This window comes from Lepidochelys olivacea, assembly GCF_965140295.1.
Source record: "Lepidochelys olivacea isolate rLepOli2 genome assembly, chromosome: 1".
Lineage (NCBI taxonomy): Eukaryota > Metazoa > Chordata > Testudines > Cheloniidae > Lepidochelys > Lepidochelys olivacea.
Window position 1 is genome coordinate 44,365,090 of NC_140411.1, and position 22,413 is coordinate 44,387,502.

Consider the following 22,413-nt stretch of genomic DNA (forward strand, 5'->3'; position numbering starts at 1 on the left):
CCTATCAAAAACAGATCAAGACTTAAACTAGGAGGGCGGTGGCATTTGCACACATTAATAATGAAGCGATTCCCCTTCTGTGTTGGGTGTCATTGCTGCTTACCTTTGTTCAAGTCGGCTGCCAATTAGGGATTGAATATGAAGGAGGTGGGGGGAGGCAGGAGAAATTGCAGCCCTCCAAATTATCTGTTCTCCTGATCTTAACTTTCAACAACCTCCCAGCCGTTTAATGTATTTCTGGTTCCCCCACCCTCTCCTCAGCTGTTGGTCCTCTACAAATTGCATTCTCATTTGCTGCATTGAGAAAATACTGACTTTAATCTTCAGCTTCAAAGACACTCTTCCCCACCTCTTGCAAGGACTTTCACTTATAATGCCTGGTTTTCCATGTGAGTCTTCCAAGCTGTGGTAGGTTTAAAACGCTTACCTTTTTATTTCAAATGTGTAAGGCCAAATCCATCTCTGGTGCAACTCCATTTATTTCTATAGTTACTCCACAGGTGGATTGGCCGCATAGGGATGATGCTGTCAATGCAAAACACACAGAATTTGTGATTGGAGAGAACCAGTACTCAGTGTCAAGCATGCCCTGCCTCATTTTGCTATTCACTATATATTTCTAGTTATTACATGTGCCTGAATTAATGATCACTGCCTTTGGTCAAATTTTCATTATTTACACTATCTTCAGCCACTGTTCCACATTCCAATAGCAATCTGGTATAAAATGATCACCTTCATAACAAACCCATGTATTTCTTTCTGCAGTTTCAGTGTGTGAATTATTTGACCCACTCCCCCACTTGCTTAAATGGTGTAACTGATCTTAAGTCCATTTTAAGTACCTGAAAAGCATACTGAGATCACCTTTCAGTCTCACGTTTGCCAAGCAGAATATAATTAGGAGGTTTCAGAGTAACAGCTGTGTTAGTCTGTATTCGCAAAAAGAAAAGGAGTACTTGTGGCACCTTAGAGACTAACCAATTTATTAGAGCATAAGCTTTCGTGAGCTACAGCTCACTTCATCGGATGCATATTGTGGAAACTGCAGCAGGCTTTATATATACACAGAGAATATGAAACAATACCTCCTCCCACCCCACTGTCCTGCTGGTAATAGCTTATCTAAAGTGATCATCAGGTGGGCCATTTCCAGCACAAATCCAGGTTTTCTCACCCTCCACCCCCCCCCACACACAAATTCACTCTCCTGCTGGTGATAGCCCATCCAAAGTGACAACTCTTTACACAATGTGCATGACAATCAAGTTGGACTATTTCCTGCACAAATCCAGGTTTTCTCACATCCCCCCACCCCCATACACACACAAACTCACGAGCTATCACCAGCAGGAGAGTGAATTTGTGGGGGTGGGGGGGTGGAGGGTGAGAAAACCTGGATTTGTGCTGGAAATGGCCCACCTGATGATCACTTTAGATAAGCTATTACCAGCAGGACAGTGGGGTGGGAGGAGGTATTGTTTCATATTCTCTGTGTATATATAAAGCCTGCTGCAGTTTCCACGATATGCATCCGATGAAGTGAGCTGTAGCTCACGAAAGCTTATGCTCTAATAAATTGGTTAGTCTCTAAGGTGCCACAAGTACTCCTTTTCTTTTTGCATAATTAGGAGGGAATCACATATTTACAAACAAACATGCATCTTCCTCACTTAAATATTTAAATTGCAGTAGTGTCTCAGCCATCCTGGGCCCCATTATGTAAGGTGTCATGCAAATATATTGTCATCCATCTGCCAATGAATAGCAGATGTTGGGTCATGTACATCAGTTTCCATTACAGAAAAAAAATCAGTGATGCAGAGTAATGGGTGATGTGGGGTATTTCCTCAGGGTAGCTTGCTTGCTTTATTTACACTAATACACCAGTCCTTGAATGGAGGTAGTCACAAACAGCAAGAGGGCAAACCTCTTTCAGAAATTTCAGCCCAAACACCAGTGCCTGGTTCCCAGGATGTGACTCTGTCCCAACCATTGACTTGAATTAAAGAGATTAAGACAGAGAACAAATCGTAAAACTTACAATGCATCCAAGTCTGAACAGAGCTTGCAGGCTAAGGAAGATAAGACCATCTGGTGACTCCTACCAAAACCATATAATAAATGACAGTCCCTGATCCAAAACACTGAGGCACAAGTCCTCAAAGATATTTAGGCACCTAATTCCCATTGATTTCAATGGGAGTTAGGTGCCTAAATACCTTTGAGGATCTGGGCCTTAGAGTTGGTCTACACTGGGTATTTACATCGGCATAGCTACATCACTCAGGGGTGTGAAAAATCCCCAGAGTAGACAGTATTAGGTTGATAGAAGAATTCTTCCATAGCTACTGCCTCTCAGGAAGATGGGTTATCTATGATGACAGGAGAACCCCTCCTGTGAGTGTGGGTAGTGTCTCTGTTGAAGCAGCTGTAGCATTTCAAGGGTAGACAAGCCCTTACAATCTAAAAGGTGACATAGCAGGTGTATGAGACAAGTGGGCCGGGGGAAATGTGGTAACACATAAATATAACAGCATATGTAGAATTCTTAGCCAGTCTGTAATAATGACTGTAGCTTTCCACCTGCCTACCCATTACTAGGCTGTTCTTTATTGTATGCATTACAGACAAGGTGAGTTTTGAGGAAGGACTTGAAGGAGGACAAGATACTGGTTTTATGAATCTGAACTAAGGAAGCCCAAAAGTGCTTGTTAGAGAAATGGAGAATGAGTCTGGAATCATTAGTGGAGTGATGGCAGGAGGAAGTCTTGAATAAGATAATAGGTCTGATATCTAGGGAGGGGCTAAATTGTTGAAGGCTTTGGAAATAAGGATAAGAAGTTTGTGTTTCATGCATTAGAAGAGAGGGAACTTATTGAGGGATTAACAGACTAGAAGATGATGTTAGGATCAGCATTTTGGATGGATTTGAGGGGGTAAGTCCATCACGTGTACGAAACAGCAGAGATATCAGAAATGGACTGGAAATATAGTTTTACCACGTTATAATAGTGCAGTATATCAGTGACTGCTGTTCAAACTTTCACTCACACTCTCTATAGGCACTTAACCAATATTTCCATCAGAAAGTTCTGCAGGTTTGGCGTCTTATAATGGTCATTCTTAAAAACTTGCCTTGGATAATTAGATAGGTTTATGAGATACAAAATACAGCAGTCACTCTTAGAAACATGCAGTCACCTCAGATAGAAGTTTATATAACTAATGTTACCTCAGTAATTGCAACATTCTAGGTATTCCCTAGAGTATGGAGAGACAAGAATAAAGGATATTGCAAACAATGATGTAAAACTTGTTTGTGTTACATACTTGGACATCCGCTTATGCTAAAACCCATTTCTGACTTTTGTGGTTTCATTAGGTCAAAATACTGCCCTTGCATACGTGTATACAAGTTCTGAATTCAATGGGAGTTTTGTGAGTGTATCTGAGGACAGAATTTAGTTTGCTATTATCGAGAGTAATGAGTATCTGTACTTTCTCCTTAACTTGGATATCTCTTTTTTAAAATAGGCTGATTCAGAACCATATATACAGTGCCCAAGTGCAGCTGTAACAAGGTCCACTATAAAGATACCAGCCAAACTTATGGGGATTGCCCTAGTGTAAGGAAGAAGAACAAGGCCTACTATTCTTCCTTTAGATTTGAAACATTATTCTATTTTTCTAGCACAATATTTATAGGAAAGAAAGGTGCATAGACTCCCAACCTCTAAGACAAGCCCAAGTTTCAGTAAGTTAATTCTTCACAGAATATAAATGTCTGTTTCACTATTCCACAAATACAAAATGTCACCCATATTTATAACCAAGACAGGCTGCTTTAAAGCAGAAATAGTGGCTTGTTTTCCAGTTTTTCTTTTCTTGAGAAGATGAATGTTATTTGTTACTAGAGATTATGCAAAAAGATGGAAATAAGAAAAATTGAATAGCACTTTTATAGGTACTTCTGAGAAGCTGCACTACACCCTATTATTTGCAGACTAATAATTTGACCCCAGCTGAGTAACAAAGGATGTAATTCAATCAGTGGTTGTGCTGGCATTATAAACTGTGGGAGACCAAGTCCAAGAATAAATTCCAGATTGGTATATGCACAATGGTATTATTAATTACTTGATAATGATCATCACAAATATCCATAGCAACAAAAAATTTAACTTGTTTTAGAAGTTTAAACCTCTTTTTAATCACAGATTTAAAGTGCATGTGACAAAGAATTAGAAGGATTATTTGAAGTGCAATACAGGTGGAAAAGGATTATAAAAAATGTGACACAGGAAAAGTGATATTAAAACCTTTCATGGTGAAGGAGCAAGATGAACTAGAAAGTGAAATGGAAGCTTTTAGTGGGTTTTGATATTTTTTCAAATATCACAACACATCAATAGCTGCATGTCAGCAGCTCTTATCTAATCAAGATTGTCATCTTCCATAGTCTCAAGGTGGGAAAGTCTGAAGTAGAATAGTTCCATTACCTTCTGTATGAAAGGATACTCCCAATGGAGGAGGAGGAACCCCGATGCTCATCCATTGATATTTTTGTGATTCTTTCCTTTAAATATACTTTTAAAATTCCAGTTTTAAAATAAGAATGAGAGAGAGAGAGACTGGGAGCTTATTAATACTCAAGGAAATCACCTTGAGTATTATTTGCTATACTGCACACAGCTGGGGCAGGATGGTGGAGGGTGGGGTAAATGCAATATTCTGGGGTTTTTTTTGTTAAATCATCCTACATTAATGGGCACCCCAATGCAATTTTGAATAGGTGGAAGTATTAGAATAACTGATTCTCTTTCATTAAACTATAGAGTGTTTTCTGAGGTTTCTGAGTGTTTTCTAATGTTGCAATTTGCATCTGTCTTTTGCATTTCAGACAGACTACGGTTCTGATCCTGCAAACAATTACCCTCATGAGAACCTTTACAAGTCCCACTGGGGATATTAGGTTGAGTCATGCTATCAGGGAAATTAACAGCAACTCCTCTACTGAATTCAAGGGAAAGAGTATCAAACCCTTAATTTGGACAGTTTAAAAGTGAGGAATAGTAGCACATTTGAATATGCAAGTTCAAACCCACATGCACTGCAAATTAATTTTGTCTGTTTTATGTATAAATTAGGTTTCAAATGTACTAAGGTTGTTTCTATTTGTGCAAGTTTCTAACAGACATAATAATATACCAAAAGGAATTCTCCAAATTCAATAGCTCTGTCATCTTGGCATTTAAATCTCCCATGAGATTTAAATCTCTCCTGTACATGAATCATTCTGTTAAGGAAAGGGCTCAAAGGGCTGCATGGTTTAAACTGATTAATTTTCTTAATTTGACAGAGGCAAGTGAGAGTCATCACCAATACAAGTCTCTTCATATAGCTACTTTATAATCGTTCACTAAAAGCCAGGTTCTGATGCACTTACTTGTGTTAATACCTAAGGAGTAAAGGTGTAAATTCCAGCTCATTGAGCTACATCTGCGCTAGCTCTGATCGCATTCTAAAAACAGAAGTGTAACTGCAGCAGGAAGAACTAGCCACACTGAGTAAATCCTGTCCAAGATCACTGGTACAAACTCTGGGCGGCTAGCCCCTCCCCCTGCTCACAGCTTCATTTCTACTTAAGTATTCTAGCTCCATCAGGGCTAGCGCTGGTATATCACCTGGAGCTGGAGTTTACACCTCCAACTCTAGTGTAGACATATCCATGCTAACTGCAATAGGACTGCTTGTGGAATACAGAACTGCTCAACCCAAGAAAGTGTGTCAGAATTTGGTTCCAAAGAAGTGCTGAAATACAACTTATAAATAACTGAAATAGACTTCAGTTTTATCATTTAAAACGTTCTTTTGAATTTGCGTTGAGAGATTGTTTCACTGAGTTCACTGAACTCGATTTGGCACATAGATCTAGTTTAGGGTGGACACAATAGCAGGATGGAATGATGCTATCAATGAAAAAAGACCCCTATGTACCAGGTTACCATTGTCCCCTCTCAGTGTTCGTCTTACTCACCCACCTACACCATTGCAGCTGCACACAACTTAACGAGGGACTCAGCCTTTCAGTCTTTTTGAATGCTATTTATATCCACACTGAGGCTCACTGTGATGCTATTATTGTGTTCCCAACCTCAAGAGGCATTATTAAGACAGCATCACATGAAGAGATGCTTCATACTACAGAAGAGCAGTTTTCAATAAATGTCTTTGTTTGGACACAATGAGCTAACTTCCTGTTTCCAATTAGGAAGGCTGCATTCTACCTTTATCTTGTGACTCACAAAAGTTTAAGGGGAAAAAAGAAAGAGGGGAAGACTGTGGAGATGCAAAATACAGGGGGAAGGAACAGAGAGTCAGCAGTGAAGTTCGGTCCCATGCACGTTTTCTCTATGTTCTTGTAAAATTATTAGAAATAGATTTTCTGTTAAGTGAAAAGTACATTGAGATGATGGGGGAACTACATGCTGAGAGGAAAAGGTACTGACTATAAGAGACAGCTAGAGAGGGCTCTCTGTTAGAATCTAAATGGCTATAATCGAGTGCTATCTTTTTCTATTCTGCTCTTTTCAGGTTCGTACACCACATCCATCACCCAGGTATCAGATTGCCTCATCGCTGTAATTTATCTATTATCCTTATTCTTAATATTTATATTTAAAATACCTATTAATAGCTTTTTAATAACTCCCTCCTACCAAATAACTATCAAACTGCAACGTTGTCATCACATCTCTCAACTGACCCCCACCAAACATGCCTGGGGAAATAAATGGGTCCTGCAATATGCTCAGGAGGACCAAAAACATGGGCTCTTACAGAGCAAGGGGCTCATGATGAATTCCAGAGCTGAGGCCCCCTCACAGAGGGTGTCCTGCTCATTCAGTAAGTGACATTTTAGTGAGACTAAATAACAAGGCATAGGTGCACTCCCTGAATCAAAGGGACCAGTTTAAGGTTCAATCATGTTATTTGCACATCATCCACAGCAAGGGGCAGCGTTTCATCTGTGAGGCACAATGCATCCCACTGCTTCCTGTTTTGCTGGAGGTAGAGGAGTAAGGGGTGGATGGAGTAATTTGTAACACCCTCCACCCTCAGCATGTAGCATGTCCACCATCCTGATGGCTGGTGCTTAAGAGGAGGCAAAGGAGCCAGGGTTCTACCTTATCCCCTTCCCAGGTATAAAAATCTACTACAAATTTATCTGCTGAAAAAGTGCCTTGTAATGAAGCAGCCAATACACTTGATTAGAAATTATTTTAAAAAAATCTGCAAAGTTCCACTCATTCATAATATCTACAATGTTTATTACAATTACAGAACAGAAAAAACTGAAGCAACAGGTCTCAATAGCATGACTGAGTCAGTATGATGCAAGAGAAATACCCAACAAGCTTAACAGAGCTGTTATCTTGGTTGCTATGCCAATAAGCTCTGGACAATTACAGGTTTGTATAGTGCATAGGAAAGTCACAGCAATCTGTGTCAGCAATCTAACAGTCTGAACTATGTTAGAAAAGGGAAAAAAAACTCCAAGAATTCTGTGCCTCTAGTCTATTTTCCTGTGTTATTAGGACCTCTGAGTGTTTTAAATTAGCATGAGGGCTTTTATTTGTTTAGTCTCTTTTTACAGTTATATATGGTGAGCCTCAGAGTTATGAACACCAGAGTTACGAACTGACCAGTAACCACACTCCTTTTTTGGAACCGGAAGTACACAATCAGGCAGCAGCAGAAACCCCTCCAAAGGAAAAAAAGAAAAAAGAAAATACAGTACAGTAGGGTCTCAAACATATACAAAAAAAATAAAGGGAAAGCAGCATTTTTCTTCTGCATAGTAGTTTCAAAGCTATATAAAGTCAATGTTCAGTTGTAAACTTTTGAAAGAGCCACCATAATGTTTTGTTCAGAGTTACAAACATTTCAGAGTTATGAACAACCTCCATTCCTGAGGTGTTCATAACTCTGAGGTTCTACTGTATTGCTTTTACTATTACATAGTGGAAGTTGAAATTAACATCCGTGGGCATGTTTACAGTTCCAAAAGATTCAGCTATGATCTCTCTCATGTTCCTATCTATATTCCAATAAAAAAAAAGTCTTCCTCTTGCTAATTCTACCTCTGGTTTGTCATATATCCTTCACATCTTTGATTTTTTTGAAGTTTATTTTCCTTTTAGTTGCAAGTAAACTGCCTGATCACAAAAATCTTGTAATGGAAAGTTACAGAAACAATACATTAAAATAGAGGTACAACAGTGAAAAGCTCCAGCAATTTTCATAGGTTACAAAAATGTCAATATAATTTTGGGATAATTTCCCATTAAATGATGATACATGTGCTAAGAATGCAGTGTGGCTCACAACTTTAACTATGAGCCTGTTATTATTAAGGCTACAATTTTGGCACAAAGGCCATAGTGTTCCCAGTAATCGTGAATTTGAATAAAATACACGATGAGCCCACTCTGCAATGGTGCCTCCTGTCCTGGGGATGGGAAGGGCCCAGGCCGGCCTCCACTTGCGCCAGAGACAAGGGGGCAAAAGGGCCATTGCCCCCTTCACATTTTAAACCAGGGGATTGTCAGTCAGGAGGGTTAGGTAAGAAGGCCCTTGGGGAGAAGGCAGGGACTCAGAGGATCAGGTTGGTGGTATTGAGGGCTCCCGAGGGCTCAAGGGGGATTGGGCTGGTTATGGGGTCCTCCCTCTAGGGCTCTGGGAGGATCATCTGGTGACCTTTCTGTGACATATTGCTTTTTTCCCTGCACCTCTGCTGTGAAATCTACTAAAAATTCTTATGCCAAAATGTAGCTCACAAAAGCTTATGCTCAAATAAATTTGTTAGTCTCTAAGGTACCACAAGTACTCCTTTTCTTTTTGCGGATACAGACTAACATGGCTGCTACTCTGAAACCTGACATATGCCAAAATCGTAGCCTTAGTTGTTTTACTATTGTTATTATTACAAGTCTTTATTTGGTACCCATCACAGTACTATCTCATCTTGCTTAATAACCATCTTCTTCTTTAATAATTCTAAAATAAATGGCAACATTTTCAAAGTTCAGCATCCCTTCATATTTTGGCAGCTACATAAATGGCTGGCTTCCTTTGCATTAGATCACTGTATACATCATTTTAACTGACAAAAGTCAGTAATAAAAATCTCAGACTAATTGAAGCTACAAGTAGCTCATTTCATGCAAGCTATGTTCGGGGTTGATATCAACTCGGTTACACATAGGGTGCCCAGTTCTTTCCTCAGACAGTCACAACTGCCAGTGACTTCTATATGAAGGCTGAATGGGCACCAGTGAGACTAATAGCCCGAAAGCTAAACATTTAAACTTACTTCATTTCCATCCAGTAGCAGCCACTGTCTAATTAGTTAGGGTCATAGAAGATTAGGGTTGGAAGAGACTGCGTTACCTAGGGAGGTGGTAGAATCTCCTTCCCTAGAAGTTTTTAAGGTCAGGCTTGACAAAGCTCTGGCTGGGATGATTTAATTGGGGATTGGTCCTGCTTTGAGCAGGGGGTTGGACTAGATGACCTCCTGAGGTCCCTTCCAATCCTGATATTCTATGATTCTATGAGACTTCAGGAGGTCATCTAGTCCAAACCCCCTGCTCAACGCAGGACCAACCCCAACTAAATCGTCCCAGCCAGGGCTTTGTCAAGCCGGGCTGTAAAAACCTCTAAGATAGAGATTCCACCACCTCCCTAGGTAACCCATTCCATCCTGCTAGTGAAATAGTTTTTCCTAATATCCAACCTAGACCTCCCACACTGCAACTTGAGACCATCGCTCCTTTTTCTGTCATCTGCCATCACTGAGAACAGCCGAGCTCCTCCAACTACCTGAAGGGGGGTTCCAAAGAGGAAGGCTGCTATCAAATCACCCCTCACTCTTCTCTTCTGAAGACTAAATAAGCCCAGTTTCCTCAGCCTCTCCTCATAAGTCATGTGCCCCAGCCCCCTAATCATTTTCGTTGCCCTCCACTGGACTCTCCCCAATTTGTCCACATTCTGTATTGGAAGGCCCCAAACTGGATGCAATACTCCAGATGTGGCTTCACCAGTGCCGAATAGAGGGGAATAATCACTTCCCTCAATCTGCTGGCAATGCTCTTACTAATGCAGCCCAATATGCCGTTACCCTTCTTGGCAACAAGGGCACACTGTTGACTCATATCCGGCTTCTCATCCCCAGGTCCTTTTCCGCAGAACTGCCGCTTAGCTACTCGGCCCCCAACCTGTAGCGGTGCATGGGATCCTTCCATATTAAGTGCACGACTCTGCGCTTGTCCTTGTTGAACCTCATCAGATTTCTTTTGGCCCAATCCTCCAATTTGTCTAGGTCACTCTGGACCCTATCCCTACCCTCCAGCATATCATCCTCTCCCCACAGCTTAGTGTCATCCGTGAACTTGCTGAGGGTCAAATTATTCCACTATTTGGGTTATTACTGTGTGGGCCAGGCAACTCTGCAAATTTAGACTCACAGAGTTTCCCTAGAATTATTCCATTGGGCCTGAGTTTGACCTGTTATTGAAGTAGCTAAGGGTTCCACTTCCTAAACTCACCAATGCCCTGAGCTCTGCAGATGGTCCATCTGTCCAGAGGCCTTGTACTTCTGCACTATAGTTGGTCCCCACTTGGACGAGTGGACCTGGTTTCCAAACTGTGCTGGGGACCACCAGTATGTTAATGCTGACAGGGACAGCACTAATTTACCCACAAACATGAGTTTCTGGGGTCTATGGTGCCCCCTCTAAGGCCCCAGCCTGCCTCTGCATAGCTGCAGATCCTCACCACTGAAGACCCCCCACCCAGAAAGGAGGGAAATGATGCCACAAATGTAATACTCTCAATGCCTCTGTGTCTCCCTGCCAAGCTCAACCTTCCCCTCCCACAGAGCAAATAGGCCCTTTGTTAAAAAACAAAACAAAAAAAACCCCAGCAAGGTCTATCTACAGTGTCCTTTTCTTGGTGTCCTTGGACTTTGAATGAACTCAGTTATTCCAGTTGCTGTCAAGAATGAACCAATTGGAAATAAAAGTAGAGGTCAAATGTTCAGAATTTCACCAGTATTGAAAGCAATGCCAAAGTCTTTAAAAAAAGGAAGATTCATATCTCAGACAGAGCAGATAGTGTTGTGGCTGAAGCACTGGGCTGGGACACAGGAGTTCTGCATTCTATTTCTTTGCGACTTTGGGCTCTCACTCTTTCTCTGTCTGAATTCCTCATCTGTAAAGAAGTGGGCGTAATAATATTTCCCTACCTCAAATGGACATTTTGAGGACAAATCTATTTATGATTGTGAGGTGCTCAGATACCATAGTGATGAGTGCCATACAAAAGCCTATATATGAATAAAAATAATGTACTGTCCTTGTGCACCTGTGACAAGAACCAAAGAAAAAATGCTAGTTTTCCAGAAAGAATTCAGGCTAAGGTGGCTGTTGAAAAACCTTTCTGCCTGATTTATTTTGATGCTGGAGTTTCTGAACCTGACTAATTTGTGTCTTGTAAAATCACGGTATCATTCTGAACGGTAAGATTGCAAGTTTCCTTACAACAGTAATTTACTTCAATAAGTCCTGTCTTTGCGTAAACATTCCAAATAACAAAATGGACACTTCTATTTTTGTCAGTGACTTTATCCTTTTCAAAAGACCTTATCAAACCTCAGGTCAAAAAATATAATTGAAATAAACTTCAGCACCGACCTTCCCCCGCCCCCTCACTCTCACCCCCAGCCCCACCCCCCTGAATTTGGCTGCCTGTCTGTTAAAAACAAGGGATGTAGTTTGTGATGCTCCTAGCCTGGGGTTACTGATTGCTCTAACTTGTACCATGGGACTTGTGGCACCTAGGGAATAGCAAAGCATAGGAATGCCCACAGCCTGCCGTGACATCTCTAGAACACATTCTGTGCTCTGGGTGTGGTGTTTCACTCCACCACAGTTACGCCATGGACCCCTAGATCCCCATCTCTTTCCTCCACAGCCCATCCTCATGCTCCCTGCTGTTCAGCCTGCCTTCCTAGCTCCTCATCTCTGAGGCTTGAACTTAGGACCTTCAGATGATGAGACTGACGCGCTGCCAACTGCGCTCTCTGTGAGGACAGTATTGTAAATCAGGGCAGGCTGGCACTGCTGGAAAATGGAAATGGCTGATGGGTATAAAAATATTCCATTGGTGTAGCTCGAACAGGTTATTCTGAGTAAAAGGAATAATTCTCTCTGTGTATTCAGTTTTTAAATGTCAGAAGTGGCCTGTGCCTGAGATATTATTGGAATTTGTGTGTTTGGCATTTGGCGTTTGTACAGATAGTGGTTGTTTAGTGATAGGAACCCAAAGAAATGCAAAATTATCAGGACAAAAGTTCAGTCAGGGAGTATTTTAAAATATTGCCTCTGCAAAAGTGAGAAAATACTTTCATTTAAAAATTACATGGAAAATACAATTCCCTGAAGTGTTATTGTGCCAAATATTAAAATCTGTCATTAAACAGAGGGATTCTAATCCTGCTTTATATACAAATCCCAAAGGCCTCCATAATGCATATGCCCATATATGTACATACATTATTTCTATGTACCTCTAAAATCATTGTTTATAAATATCACTCAGTAAACATACTTCCTGGAATAAATTCTTCTTAAAGGGGTTAAAAAAAAAAATCAATAGCCTTATCTACGCTAGGAAAAATACCCATTGCTGACAAAGGGACCAGCAATTGGTTCAGCCCAACCTTTAACAGTGTATTAAAATCAACTCACTTTACATCTGTTTTACCCATGGTTTCTGAAGCAGTGCAGAACATACTTTTCTTGTTCTACACTTCCAATTAGATATGTTTAGCACCTGTTCACCTGACCCACTGCTGACATCCACTGTCAGCAATGGGTAATTATCTGAGCTAGACAAAACTTATATGAAAGTTTTTTAATTCTGAACATCTTAAAGATCTGTAGGAAATAATCTTTTCACAAAGTACACTGGAAGTACGCTGCTTTTCCTGTGAAAGAGTATAATATTACAAACAGAAAAGTAAAAAAGTGCACCAGCTATCTCAGCTGACTGATATTATCCTACCAGAGCCAAATCAAGAAAATATATTAATTAGTTAAAAAGCCTTTTGGAATTCAATGGGTCATTATTTATATATATATTTGGTATGCAGTGTTTTTCATGATCAGATCAACACTTTAAATCATTTATATTGCAGCCTGTTAAATACACTAATCCCATAACATTCTATGTGCAACATTCTGTACTTTGAATTTTGAACATTTAACAAAGAAGAGTGCATGAAAGGTCCTATATCTGTGCTTGTAAAAATAGTCATATTTGAGAATATTTTTAGGTGTAGATGTGAGCACAACTAGGAAAGCTTTGGTTCTAAAAATAAAAAACAAATTATTCTAGATTTAAACTGGTGTTAAGTGAAAGGAGAATCAAATCAAGAGTTTTCAGTGGGTTAAGTCTCACAGTATTAAACATGATTACATTTTGTTAATATTAATAATAATAATATTAGTATGTAAGAACAAACTCATTTACACAAATAGGAAAATTATCTTCCCAGAGAGAATGATGTCTAATTGCTACTATTTCCTGCCATGGAATCTAATGGTGCCTTCATTTTATAGTGACAGTATTTGATAAATGCTTCTTTGTTATGGAGAGCCCACTCTGTTTACATAAACTTCCACTTATATTTCCATTTTCCTTTTAAGGGGCAACCTAGTCATTTTAACTTCCTACCCATGAAAAATGCTAGTTGCTAGATTAGGTAATTGTACCTTAAGTACACAGGTGCCTCTCGTTAATATATGACCGTCTCCTACTCCACCTCTTTTTCACTTTTGTTTACTCACAAGAAACACCTGGCAAACTTGACTGCCTCATCCCGGCAAACTGGCTATTCGGCAACTTGCTTGAGTGTAGCATACTTATATCTATACTGATTTCAGTTAAAATTAATCATTAAAGCCTTGATCCTGCGAACACATGTATGAGTAATGTTACACACATGACTAGTCCCGTTCACTCACATGCAGAAAGTTACTTAGGTAGTCACATGGGACTATTCACATATGTAGGTGTTTTCAGGATTGGGGCCAAAATAGTCTCCAACAGGTGGGTGGTTTATTTCATTTCGAGAAGACACAGGCATTATCACATAGAATTATTTACCATAATTAAACTAGGGCTCATCCTATAATCCCTAAAACAGCCATTGCTCTTCTCTGACAGATTTGAAGTGCAAGTCTGCATGCAAAATTATGTTGTTGTTTTCAGATTCTAATTAGCACTATTAGAAAGTGAATCCAGAAAAAAAGTCAACTATTTCCTCCACACTTGCTTAATGATGGCAAGTACCATTTACTAGTGAAGGGAGAGAACTTCCTTTGTATACAACTCTCTTCGGTTATAAAACAACAGCAGTCTAGACCTGTTTCTCTGGAAAAGTTATATAAATTCCAGAGAAGGAGGAAGGATAAACACTCTAGTTTGCACATATTGTGCCAAATCCTGGTCTCATTAAAGTAAATCAACTTCAATTGGGTCAGGGCTCGAACTGCTGATTATTTACTTGTTTTCCTTAAAATGTAAGCAGCTGATCTGTTTCCTAAGTGCTGTTTCATAATTTTGACCTTTTAAAATTTCTGCTGTGTTAACTTATTCTTAAATGTGCACTACGGGCTGAAGCCTGATTTTACTGGAGTCCATAGCAAAACTCCCACTGACTTCCAGTCGACCAGGATATGACTCTGTGCATAGAAGGCTACTCCAGCTCCCACTGAAACAAATAACAGGATTCCCACTGAGCTGGATCAGGCCCAGAGAGGCTACAACAACTGGCACAACCATATTACTGAAAACACTTTTCCAGAACTGACCTTGAAAAAATGTCTGAGGACTTGGGAACTGCAGGCATGGATAGTTCCTAACGAACCAGTCCCCTAAGCTCCGATTTAAGTGTCTACTGAGTCAGCTTTAGCCATCTATGTGCAAAAGACTTCACAGCTGTACAATATACAGATGCAATAACATGTAATATAAAGATATTCTATTTAGATAAATTACTCAGATCAAACACAACCATAAAAACCCCTTTTCTACAGTGGTGGAAGTCACATTGAAGCTAAAGACACTAAAGAGTGAAAACATTCGTCTCAATCTAATATTCTGATTCTGGACACAGATAGAAAGAAGAAAAGGAGTACTAGTGGCACCTTAGAGACTAACCAATTTATTTGAGCATAAGTTTTCGTGAGCTACAGCTCACTTCATCGGATGCTGTAGCTCATGAAAGCTTATGCCCAAATAAATTGGTTAGTCTCTAAGGTGCCACAAGTACTCCTTTTCTTTTTGCGAATACAGACTAACACGGCTGCTACTCTGAAACCTGGACACAGATAGGTTCTAGTAACACAAGATACAGGATTTTCTTTAAAATTCTTCAGTACCTAATTAGAACAACTGAGAACATAACAAACACTAAACATAATAAGTACTAATCCACATACCTCTATTTTTAAGTCTTCCAACAGCCATTGATTCTTTTAGATGAGATTTAATGTAAGTGCATGAAAATCCATTGCATGAAAATATTACACAACTACCGTATGAACCTCGTCTCACACTAGAGCCCAGAAAATGTGTTTGGTTTAAAGTGCCTGCTGTTGCCTGCATTTAAAGGGCCCAGTCCTGCATGGTGCTGAGTGCGTTCCACTCCCACTGGGTGTGAAAGGCACTTGGCACTTCACAGGAGCACTCAGTACCTTTTCGGATTGAGCTCTAAGTTAATATATAACGAGTGGTTCCACACCAGTGTGTGAAATCACCAAGTTAAACATATACTTACAAAACTGAAGCAGCAGAAGAAATAAGCATAACTTATACTGGTGTTTCATTAAGGCTCTTTTGTTTTAAACATCCTTGTACGTTACATTCGTGTTCATTTGCTCATACTGAATCAAGAGTTGAGGGACTGACTTATTGTGTCAAATATAAAATTAATACGTGGAGGAAGAACAATGCAATATAAGAAGCTATTGCCTCAGCTAATAACCACAGACATCTAGTTAAATATTGTGCAGGTTATGAGATGTTTTCTGTGGATCGGAGTTCATCATGCGTAAATTGCATTTGACAATGTAGACAAAATGGCAAACCAAGAGTAACACAGGCCAACCATCCATCTGCATAGAATTTAAATAGGAACAAGCATTAAAGATAGTAGAAATAAATGGTATAGCCTATTTGCACCTGCAAAAATAATGATTGTGTACAACAAGAGTAATTACTGTAGTAGGTGAGGGAAAACGAAAACAGGCAAAAATAAAAGTTTGGGGCTTAATTATAACTCTGAAGGGTGCAAAACACTATAGGAGGGAGAATGAGTGGGCAGTGGGTAGAGCAGCTTTCAGAAACCACAGGTGTAGCACTATATAAACATAGACAGGCACTTCTCAGGCCTGGTCTACACTACAGAGTTAGATGGACAAGCTGCCTTGCATGAACCTAGCTGTGGAAGTCTGTTACTGGCTTTCAGAAGCCATCCTACAATGCTACAATACAATGGATACAAGCGCTCCTGAAAGCTCACACACACAAACGATTTAATCACTGCTGTGGCTGTGTGCTGACTTAAGTTAGGTTGACATAATATCGTAGTGTAGACATGGCCTCAGGGAAGTAGCCATGCTTTGGGCCAATTAGTATTACAGACAGGCAAGAGCTCCACTACTTCATGCATTGCATCTGAGAGTGCTAAAGGAGTTGGCGGATGTGATTGCAGAGCCATTGGCCATTATCTTTGAAAACTCATGGCGATTGGGGGAGGTCCCAGATGACTGGAAAAAGGCTAATGTAGTGCCCATCTTTAAAAAAAGGGAAGAAGGAGGATCCTGGGAACTACAGGCCAGTCAGCCTCACCTCAGTCCCTGGAAAAATCATGGAGCAGATCCTCAAGGAATCAATTCTGAAGCACTTGGAGGAGAGGAAAGTGATCAGGAACAGTCAGCATGGATTCACCAAGGGCAAGTCATGCCTGACTAATCTAATTGCCTTCTATGATGAGATAACTGGCTCTGTGGATGAAGGGAAAGCAGTGGACATGTTATTCCTTGACTTTAGCAAAGCTTTTGACACGGTCTCCCACAGTATTCTTGCCAGCAAGTAAAAGAAGTATGGGCTGGATGAATGGATTATAAGGAGGATAGAAAGCTGGCTAGATTGTTGGGCTCAACAGGTAGTGATCAATGGCTCCATGTCTAGTTGGCAGCCGGTATCAAGTGGAGTGCCCCAGGGGTCGGTCCTGGGGCCGGTTTTGTTCAATATCTTCATAAATGATCTGGAGGATGGTGTGGATTGCACCCTCAGCAAGTTTGCAGATGACACTAAATTCAGAGGAGTGGTAGATACGCTGGAGGGTAGGGATAGGATACAGAGTGACCTAGACAAATTGGAGGATTGGGCCAAAAGAAATCTGATGAGGTTCAACAAGGACAAGTGCAGAGTCCTGCGCTTAGGATGGAAGAATCCAATGCACCGCTACAGACTTGAGACCAAATGGCTCGGCAGCAGTTCTGCAGAAAAGGACCTAGGGGTTACAGTGGACAAGAAGTTGGATATGAGCCAACAATGTGCCCTTGTTGCCAAGAAGGCCAATGGCATTTTGGGATGTATAAGTAGGGGCATTGCCGCAGATCGAGGGACGTGATCGTTCCCCTCTATTCGACATTGGTGAGGCCTCATCTGGAGTACTGTGTCCAGTTTTGGGCCCCACACTACAAGAAGGATGTGGAAAAATTGGAAAGAGTCCAGTGGAGGGCAACAAAAATGATTAGGGGATTGGAACACATGACTTATGAGGAGAAGCTGAGGGAACTGGGGATGTTTAGTCTTCAGAAGAGAAGAATGAGGGGGGATTTGATAGCTGCTTTCAACTACCTGAAAGGGGGTTCCAAAGAGGATGGCTCTAGACTGTTCTCAGTAGTAGCAGATGACAGAACAAGGAGTAATGGTCTCAAGTTGCAGTGGGGGAGATTTAGGTTGGATATTAGGAAAAACTTTTTCGCTATGACGGTGGTGAAACACTGGAATGCATTACCTAGGGAGGTGGTGGAATCTCCTTCCCTAGAAGTTTTTAAGGTCAGGCTTGACAAAGCCCTGGCTGGGATGATTTAGTCGGGGATCGGTCCTGCTTTGGGCAGGGGGTTGCACTAGATGACCTCCTGAGGTCCCTTCCAACCCTGATATTCTATGAGTCTATGCTCCTCAGTGCTAGAAGCAAATTTACAATTGCCTATGTGGCTTCACTGGGGTAGGAGAAGTAAAATTTGGCCATTTATCTGTAGAGGCAGGGGCAGCAGAAGCTTCCTAACCGGGGAGGGAGAGAGGAAGGGGGGCCTATGGACCAGATCCGAAGTCAATGGGAGTATTTCCTTTGACTTTACTGAGCTTTGTGTAAGTCCCGTAGTACAGGGCTCCATCTGATATAAAAGTTGTTATATCATTAAAGGACAGCCCAAGAGTGCTGTACATTTTCTTTAGCCTCAAATCAGTCATCAGAGTCTTCATTTACTGTGCTTCCATGTAAATATGTATTTGAGGTGAAGATGCTGTGGTGAAGCAGCAGACTTTGTTCTCTGGTTTGGCACTTTACGAGACACTGAAATTTAGGCACAACTGTAAAGTAAAAGGTCAATTCCCAGGCAGGTCACAGGTACAAAGCTGTAACCAGGCATTTTAACACCTGGAGAGAGCAAACATATTTGAGCCCTTACCATTTTTTCCCTTCATTTTGCTGCTCTATTTCTCCACCCCCACCCCCTACAGCTTTGCGCCCTGGGCGGCTGCCCCACTTGCCCCACCCTGGTTACAGTCCTTCACAGGTCTGAGGAAAGGGAGCAGAAGCCAGAACCAGAAGGCCAAAAATAAAATAAATTTAGCATTCAAACCCACAAAGAAACTTATCTGACAAATCTCTTGGAGATTTCTCATTTTAATATGAGGCTTAGGAAATCAAGCACTGGTGTAGAAGACATTCCAAAGTTTTAAAGCTGCATAATGCCTGTTTTCCTGGACAGATTTACAGCAGAATCCTAGTTAACACCTCAGTAAGCAGAATAATCTTGACTGTCTTTCCCCTCAATGTACTGTACAATAGAAAATAATATTTTGAATTTCTATTATACCTGTCAGCTCAGGATCTCAAAGCACTTTACAGACATTAATGAAATTAGGCCTTACAACTGTCATGAGTTAAGGTCTTATTATATCAATTATACAGATGAGGAAAGTGAGGCACATATAGGTTAAAGCCCAAATTTTCAAAAGTGGCCTCTATTTTTGGATGTTTCAGATTTTGGGTTGCGAACCTCAGACCCTAAGACACCAACATTTGAGACACCTAAAATGAGTGGCCAATTCTGAATATTTTGGCTTTAGTCACTTGTCCAGGATCCTAGAGCAAGTCAGTGGCAAAACAAAAGGATCCCTTACTCTTACCTTCCTGCTGAAAATACATGGCTCCATTCTCGGGACTTATTCTGATTTGACAGCTCAGTCCCTCTCAGTCCCCCTCAAAAGGCAGTGGCAATGACCCATTTAAAACTGAGTCAACATAGGTGAACTAAGGGGAAGGGAGTCTCTCCGTTTGTTTGGAACATAACCCAGAACAGACAATTGTTGACAGAGCAAACTTGTTAAAAGAACTAATTTGTTGAAAAGGAATTTTATATGTTCACTGTGGTTCTTTCATATATCCCATAGTTACCTAAAACAGAAGCAGCCAAACCAGTCCGAAAGAGCCTACAGAAAGCCAATTAATCATTCCCCCAACTAAAACCCCTCCAACGCATTATTAAGGATCTACAACCTATCCTAAAGGATGACCCAACACTCTCACAAATCTTGGGAGACAGGCCAGTCCTTGCCTACAGACAGCCCCGCAACCTGAAGCAAATACTCACCAACAACCACATACCACACAACAGAACCACTAACCCAGGAACTTATCCTAGCAACAAAGCCCGTTGCCAATTGTGCCCACATATCTATTCAGGGGACACCATCACAGGGCCTAATAACATCAGCCACACTATCAGAGGCTCGTTCACCTGCACATCCACCAATGTGATATATGCCATCATGTGCCAGCAATGCCCCTCTGCCATGTACATTGGTCAAACTGGACAGTCTCTACGTAAAAGAATAAATGGACACAAATCAGATGTCAAGAATTATAACATTCATAAACCAGTCGGAGAACACTTCAATCTCTCTGGTCACGCAATCACAGACATGAAGGTTGCTATCTTAAAACAAAAAAACTTCAAATCCAGACTCCAGCGAGAAACTGCTGAATTGGAATTCATTTGCAAATTGGATACTATTAATTTAGGCTTAAATAGAGACTTGGAGTGGCTAAGTCATTATGCAGGGTAGCCTGTTTCCTCTTGTTTTTTCCTACCCCCCCCCCCCAGATGTTCTGGTTTAACTTGGATTTAAACTTGAAGAGTGGTCAGTTTGGATGAGCTATTACCAGCAGGAGAGTGAGTTTGTGTGTGTATGGGGGTGGGGGAGATGTGAGAAAACCTGGATTTGTGCAGGAAATAGCCCAACTTGATTGTCATGCACATTGTGTAAAGAGTTGTCACTTTGGATGGGCTATCACCAGCAGGAGAGTGAATTTGTGTGGGGGGGTGGAGGGTGAGAAAACCTGGATTTGTGCTGGAAATGGCCCACCTGATGATCACTTTAGATAAGCTATTACCAGCAGGACAGTGGGGTGGGAGGAGGTATTGGTTCATATTCTCTGTATATATAAAGTCTGCTGCAGTTTCCACGATATGCATCTGATGAAGTGAGCTGTAGCTCATGAAAGCTTATGCTCTAATAAATTGGTTAGTCTCTAAGGTGCCACAAGTACTCCTTTTCTTTTTGCGAAGACAGACTAACATGGCTGTTACTCTGAAACCTGTCAGTACTAATACAGTTAGCCAGACTGGAATGGTCTGATTTTCAGAGATGCTGCAAATCCCATTCTATTCTGTTCCATTCAGAGTCACATCACCATGGTACTGAGCATCTTTAATCTGAGTTCAGTGGGGATCATGGGCATCCAGCACCTCTGCAAATCAGGCCAGAGTATCACAAACTGAATGATGTGCTTATTCAGTCTTTACCTGCAGCGTCAAGCTCTGAAAAAGCTGTGAGCTCTTACCTTCAGGATAACAGAACACTCTCTCTGGTTCTCAAAAAGAAAAGGAGTACTTGTGGCACCTTAGAGACTAACCAATTTATTTGAGCATAAGCTTTCGTGAGCTACAGCTCCACTTAAGACAGGCAAATGCCCTTGTTATCCTGCAAGTCATGATTAGGGATACCTAGAAAATATGGACAGAAGAAGGTAAAGGCGAGGGTCCTTAGAACTGTTTGATATTTCAAGACTAAGGGCTTGTCTTCATGTTCAACGCTACAGCACTTTAGTGAAGACACCAACAGGAGAGCTTCTCCTATCGGCGTAGTTAATTCACCTCCCCAAGAGGGAAGTCTCAGTTCAATTCCTAGGGGACAGACGTCCTCATCACCACAACCTGTAGTACTGTTGCCATCCTTGGCAGCAGTCTCAGCAGACCAGCGAAGGGTACAGGCCTGGACACTATATTACAGGGCGAACACCTACATGTTAAAGCAGCGCATATCTACCTGGGGGTTAGGTCGTTACAACTGCATCGCTCAGGGGTGTGCATTTTTCACACCCCTGAGCAACACAGTTGTACCGATATAGGCCTGTAGTGTGGACCTGGCCTAATTTCTCCAGCAGGAATAGGGATGTTCTTTGATTGATTTCAGTGCATTCCAGGGCTGTAAAACTAGGGGCTTGTCTACACTGGCACTTTACAGTGCTGCAACTTTCTCGCTCAGGGGTGTGAAAAAAACACCCCCTTGGGCACAGCAAGTTTCAGCGCTGAAAAGTGCCAGTGTAGAAAGTGCACCAGCGCTGGGAGCTGCGCCCCTCATGGAGGTGTTTTTTTAGAGAACTAGTTCAGTAGTTTTCAACCTTTTTTCATTTGCAGACTCCTAAAAAATTTTGAATGGAGGGGCAGAACCCTTTGGAAATCTTAAAGCATAGTCTGCGGACCCCCAGTGGTTCGCAGACCACTGGCTGAAAACCACTGCACTAGTTGCACAAGGTGGGTGAGGTAATATCTTTTATTGGACTAACTTCTGTTGGTGAGAGAGAGACAAGCTTTCAAGTCACACAGGGTATTCATAGATTCATAGATATTAAGGTCAGAAGGGACAATGATGATAATCTAGTCCGACTTCCTGCACAACGCAGGCCACAGAATCTCACCT

General features: G+C 41.2%; 1 protein-coding gene across 5 annotated transcripts in view; it reads right to left on the reverse strand.

Annotated features, from left to right (window-relative positions):
* Nucleotides 1-22,413, reverse strand: part of SPATA13 (spermatogenesis associated 13) — a 328,609-nt gene that overhangs the window by 85,222 nt on the left and 220,974 nt on the right. Inside the window, exons 1-2 of one of the 5 annotated variants that reach the window (XM_084650280.1) lie at nucleotides 15,570-15,690; nucleotides 428-525 (exon numbers count right to left, since the gene is read on the reverse strand). The exons of 3 other annotated variants lie outside the window; for them this stretch is intronic. The gene's annotated coding sequence lies outside the window, so the exon portion shown is untranslated. Of the gene's footprint in view, nucleotides 1-427; nucleotides 526-15,569; nucleotides 15,691-22,413 lie in introns of those variants that run through there. One more of the 5 variants, XM_084650281.1, reaches the window with a different exon arrangement.